Source organism: Dermacentor albipictus, chromosome 8, assembly GCF_038994185.2.
Source record: "Dermacentor albipictus isolate Rhodes 1998 colony chromosome 8, USDA_Dalb.pri_finalv2, whole genome shotgun sequence".
In the NCBI taxonomy this organism is placed as follows: Eukaryota; Metazoa; Arthropoda; class Arachnida; order Ixodida; family Ixodidae; genus Dermacentor; species Dermacentor albipictus.
In genome coordinates, this window is record NC_091828.1 from 96,388,561 (window position 1) to 96,394,859 (window position 6,299).

At 45.1% G+C, this 6,299-nt stretch overlaps 1 protein-coding gene across 1 annotated transcript in view; it reads right to left on the reverse strand.

Annotated features, from left to right (window-relative positions):
* Positions 1–3,634, reverse strand: part of LOC135912902 (retinoic acid-induced protein 1-like) — a 66,839-nt gene extending 63,205 nt beyond the window's left edge. Inside the window, exon 1 of the mRNA XM_065445499.1 lies at positions 3,035–3,634. The gene's annotated coding sequence lies outside the window, so the exon portion shown is untranslated. The remainder of the gene's footprint in view (positions 1–3,034) is intronic.
* Positions 3,635–6,299: the final 2,665 nt, after the last annotated feature.

A 6,299-nucleotide genomic window follows, 5' to 3' on the forward strand; every position in this document is an offset into this window, starting at 1 on the left:
TTGCTGTAACATGACCGACAGGTCTGTGCAAGACACAGGTGGCAGAAAACCACAAATCACTCAAGTAACTTATATTGAAATTTGATGTGTAGAAAGCACAGAGTTTTACAAAGCCTTCTAAGGCTATTAAACACAATGGGAGTGCCTCGGGCACTGTATTATTCATTCAGTTAAGTGCTCATCATAACACAAACATTTTATGGCAAAAAAAAACAAGAAGGTTGTGCATCAAAAATGTTTCTTATTTCTACAAACACATAACGGCATGCTTTGTCAAATGTAGCTGTTTAGGCAGACGCATTATACTCAAGAAACTATAAAAAAGGCACTGATGAACAGTTAATTATTGAGTATCTACTGAATTGATTAAAGAGAGTGAAGGCAGTAGTAAACTAAATGTCAAGCATACTGCAACACTGTAAAATCTGTACATCTTTGCAACACTAGACAGAGATTTGATATGTTTCTAAGCAAATTTTAAATCCATGTGCAACATCTATACAGACTTCTTATTAGCAGGAATGTGTCTTTCACCGAAATGACTTGTAGTAAGTTTGAAGAAAGAATATTAATTAAGCGTGTACTACGCAGGCAGCATCATCGAAACTGTCAGTGCTACAGCTTCTGAAAGACCAATCAATTTCATCTCGTTCAAATGTGACACTCCTTACTGCCAACTTTAATGCAAGCAAGAACATCAGTCATTGACATACGTAAAAAACACTTTAGAAGTGCTCTGCTTTCTCGAAGTTCTGACGAACATTGCTCACCGCTAATAAAACTTTTCAAGACAATAACAACACAGAAACAAAATCAAACTATTGCTACTTTACAAATCGATCTTAGTCCAAAAGGCTAAGTAACGATTACGCTACACTTTGATTACAGTGAATACTTGAGCTCTGGTAAATAATGCATTGCAGTTTCATTATTCCACAGGCTGTACTACTTTAAATAAGTGTGTGTTCTTCATTTATAAAGCCTAGCATGCTTCTCTAGTGGCACAACATTAATAGCGTCATTTATGTGCAAGCTGTTGCAGCTTCATTCACACCAATGATTTACTTTCAGCAACCTTGGCATGGTACAAACATACCGCTGTAATAGTTATTTACTGGCTCTGTAATAAACTGGGACACTACAACAACTAGATAGAGAGAGAGAGCGGAAAGCAGGAAGGCCACCCTTTTTTGGAATCGGAGCTGAACCAACCTGCTGATTATGCCGTTAACAATGTCCTTTTTATCTGACAAGTGTGAGAGCATTAGATAAGGCCCGTGTCCCATACACACAAGCACACATACACAGGTCCGATAGCAAGGCAGCGTGCTAGCTTGACACGTAGTTGTTTTTGTGTTCTTTTTCCCCCTAAACATTGAGCTCTTAGTAAACCCACTCCTCAAGCATTGCATGAACTTTGAAGATTACATTCAAAAGTTGTGATATGGATGAAAACGTTAAAAGCACGTGTACACGCTATCTCTAAACTTGGACGAACATGTTCAATTGCGTAGCTTTCATCCCTGTACGTGTCTTTCGCGTTGTTTTATCTAACCAACTACGTTCACCGAGTCTTAATAAGGGGGTACGAGCATATCGGCGCGTAAATGCGCCTACATGTACGCAATGTCACGTGATGTTATTTTCAAGGCCTTTTCTACGTAGACATGGAGCTACGTGTTACGAAATGCGATAAGCACGGAATTCCAAACGGCGCTGCAGAACAGGCAGCACTTTGCCTCAGCGCTCGGCTGAAAGTTCTGCTGTACTGTCGCATGCAAAAGTAACAGACGTCGCTTATGTTCATTTAATAAACGGCAACGTTATCGATCGTGCATGGCTCGGCCAAATAACGCGCTCAAAACAAGAATCGACATGACCGTGCACACATTTTTTACTTCTTTCTTATTTTAAGTAACGGCAGCAGTTGGTTTCCATTTGTTGCCTTCTGCTGCCGTTGCACGCAAGGCAAGCTATGCTTACGTTAGTTGTGCGAGCAAAACGCGTTAACAATCGCCGACGCCCAACACGCCGGTGTTTAAGATCGCCTGCAAAACACACGCGACGCAAAACGGGTCACACAGCGACGACAGAATGTCAACGAAACGATCGTTCTTCCATCCGACTAGCGAGTAAACAGAGGAAGAACTTGCGCGTCTGGCGCAAGTTGGCGCAAACACATGCGCCAACGCTATGCAACAAGAAGGTCCGCATTCGTCATCGCTTCTGCCAGGTACGCGACGCCAAAAAACTGCGCACCAACGCAAACACGCGTAAACTCGCGCAGACGCTCATCTATTTTAGTTGCGTGCCGAAACGCCCAGCCACAAAGGTCTGCCCCTTGGAAAGCCATCACGCGAAATCCTACGGGAACGTAGAAGACCGTCGGCGACCGCAACAAAAACCGGGTGTTCAATAAAGGGGAGGGGGCGCGATCACAAAAAGAAAAGACATTAACGCCGCAGTTAGGCCTCGCTGTGACTAGGCGAAACACCGATCGGTGCAAACTTTTCATGTTTCTTTCTGGACCGACGTCTGTCAAGCGACGATTCGGTCCATCCCACGTTGCTGCGTCTGCTAGTAACAAAGTGCGCTCGAGTCAGACGCCGCAGGTATTCGAGTACAAGGTCCGTCGGGCGCGTCAAATTCGGTGAAGGAGCTGTAGCGTTTGCTTTTTTTCTGCGCAATCCCGCACCCCACGTTTACGCATGCTGCGCGCCGTTCTACACCGACGGCCTTGGGAGTGAATAAAAGTTACGCTGGGACAACCGAACAGCTAGGCGACGGCTAAGCGAAGGAGTGGCCGAAATTCCCTTGAAATACTGCGCGCGCTCCACGTGACGGATACCATAGCAGCGCTTAGTTCCGCTTTCATATTTTTGTTTTGTTTTCGAGAAATCCCACAGCACCCTTTGCGACTAAACAAAGCACCCTTTCGCAATTCTCTTTCGTTTCGGGCGAACCTGATTTTATTTTTTTTTCTTTCTCAGCGACTCGCACGCAAGCAGACGCTAAATGAAAAAATAGGTCTTACCTAGCGGCAGCACTGAAGAAGTGGGTAGACGTCGCGCATTACGCACCACGGGCCCGGCGTTACGTCCGCTGGAGTCATCACTGGAGCGGGATTATGCACACATAATCCGGGTAGCCAGCCGGGAGGGGGGGGCAAGGGACGCAACGCAGAGGAGTTTTTGTTCTTTCTCGACCGTAGCGAGCCGCCGCTTAGCGTCGCGCGGTACACAATGGCAAGGTTCCTGAAGTTTCCCTCGCGATCGAGCGAATCGCACGAAAGCAATGCGGGAAAAATCGGCGCTGTGGGAAGGAGGAGGCGGCGTCCGAAATCCGCATCCAGCAGCAGTGTAGTGTCGCTCGGGGGGAGCACCGTTAGGCTTAGCGGCGTGAACGCGAGCCGAGTCGTGGGGCTGTCGCCGCGTCTTCGACGCAGTAACGATCCCGGCGCCTCGGATCGCCTTCGGCGTCGGTAGAGTGGCTTACCGTGATCTCCTCGTTGCGCTGTTTTCGCTCGAAAACGAAGGCCATGGCCGCTACATTGTCCGAAAGCCACTCTATGAAAAATAAAAAGTCCACACACTGTCACAATGGCAACGACTGACGCACCATCTGACGGCGGCGGGAAAAACCCAAAAACTCAAAAAGTAGCGCGTAGTACGTCTAGAACCTCTAGAGCACTCTGGAGTGCACGAAACAAAGAACATAAAATTTGTAAAGCGCTTAAGCATCACCCCTCAATCGCAGGAGTACTCCGTGTCCAATAAACGACCACAGCGAATAAAGGCGCCTTCTTTAGTAATACAGCTTGGGAATGCCCGCTGCCAATAAAGTGTTCGATATTTCGCAATATCCATGGTATGATACTAAATAGCAAAACAGTACTGAGACAGAACTTTCGCTGCAAACAAAAATTATCCATCAAATCTACACACCTAGGTATATTGTGATTAGATGAAATGAAATATTATGTAAAGAAACACAAGATAAAGAAATACAGCTTGGCGCAGTACACTCCAATTTTTTATATAGCTTAATTTACTAGCGTGTGTAGGATATATGCTAATTTACATGTGGTAAATAATGTAAATCTCCAGCCTTACATGAGGTGTCTGGCTATGAATGACATCATTGCGGTGCGTACGAAATAAAGATATCATGTGTCACTAATGACAACTTGTGTGAAAATGCTCCATCTCGATCATTTAATTATTTTTAGATATCATAGCTGCATGTCTCTTACAACACTTCTTAATGCTCTGCCAACATGTACTTTTTTTTTCTGCAGTTTTATAACGTGCGTGCATATTTATTACAATAAATAGTGCACCATTACTGGACGATTGATATGCACTTCCCTCTGAAACGGGATGGTGGAGGACGCCATTAAGTGGTGATGTCGGTATTGAGGCTGTGACGTAATAAATGACGTCAGGAAGTAGGGGGTATGCCGATATGAGCGAGGGTTTGGCCTTAACCACAATGTGGAAAAATATGAAAAAAAAAGAATGAAACTGAACTGCTTGTAAACATTAGAAGGAATGGAAAGAAGGAACATAAATGTTTAAACTTATTCACATGTATCGTTTAGTGCGTGCACATTAAGGACAGAAGAATGTCACTCTAAGCATGTGACTCATGAGTTAGAGAAAAGAGGCCTACTCAGTTTCTCTCTAAAGAAAAAGATTTTGCACTTGAAGGTCTGCCTTACGATCACACTACGCGAAAGATCCACGCAGTATGTACTGACTTGATAAATTTTTGTTAAGTTCATGTCGCGCGATAAATTCGCTCGGAAGCTCAGTGTCCATCGCGAGATGATATATAAATGCGGCAATAAATGTATGAAGAAATGAAAATGTTAATCTTACGGGCCCACTTTTTTTCCTTTATCTCTCAGGCACAAGGTCAAGGAGCTGGCGTTCTATCCAACCTGGCCTCGTCCGTGAATAGGAGGATCAATTACTGTCGTACGAGCGTTCGACCACAAAATGGGTCGGCTTTCTATACGCAGCATCAGTGCCAACTGTCATATGACCGGCCACGGCGGCCGCATTTCGATGGGGGCGAAATGCGAAAACACCCGTGTGCTTAGATTTAGGTGCACGTTAAAGAACCCCAGGTGGTCAAAATTTCCGGAGTCCTCCACTACGGCGTGCCTCATAATCAGAAAGTGGTTTTGGCACGTAAAACCCCAAATATTAATTAACTGTCATATGATAATCTCCGATACCAGTATAGTGTAACAATCACAATGAGGTGCCCTACCGATACACGATCGATTGCAAGGCCAGCGCTAAGTAACCAGTGGCATCCACCTCTCTACCATGGCATGGATAGATGTCTAGGCAAGGGAAGGTTTGTGTGTGCATCTGCCCTAAACAACGAGAAATGTGACGTAGATGCGCAAATATCGAGGGTGGGGATACTCAGCTGGTATACACGGAAGGTGTGTGCGTAGGTTTATGCGTTTATGTGTGTGTGCGTGCGTTCGTGCGTGAAGAAAGGAGGGCAGGGGGGGGTGGAGGGTGTTGCTACGTAGCATATATTTGGTACCGGGTCATATGATGCGACGAGATACAACAAATACTTAGTTTGCAAATGTAATACTCAGCTAAGAGAGAAACCGAAAGTACACACACACACACACACACACACACACACACACACACACACACACACACACACACACACACACACACACACAAAGGAATTTCGTTCTACTACCGCTTCAGCGTATCAGCGTGCGGTGCAACATAAAACACCCCTCATTCTGCTGGGCGTCAGAAATAGGTCTGGTAAATGAAGTCTTTACGTGAGGTAAGAGATATTCCAGCGATTCCAGCCACCGCATTGAACGGACGGAATGTTCGCTTGCCGGAACATCGTCATACCCGGTATGTAAATGAGCTCGTGAATAAATAAATGATCGACGTATACGACCAACGTACGGTACGACCGTCACCTGCCTACACCGCTTCTCATATGAAACGCGTTCTCTCTCTTTCTCTCTCTCACTGCACCTCGATTACGATTTCGAATTTTTAGGTCACGCTGGCCAAGGGTTCACAAATAAACTATACGTCATTGCACGTAACACGTAATTTTCCCGCTTGCTTTCGGCTCGTATATAAGTGCAGCATCACCGATGACGTCCGAATGCAGAGAGAACGGATGCCAAAGTTTCTACAACAAAAATCGCTGCACAAAAGATGAGCAAAAGTGGTTTGAATATGCCGGAGAGGGGCCATTACAAACAGAAAATAAAAGAAAAAAGCAAATTTTAAGAA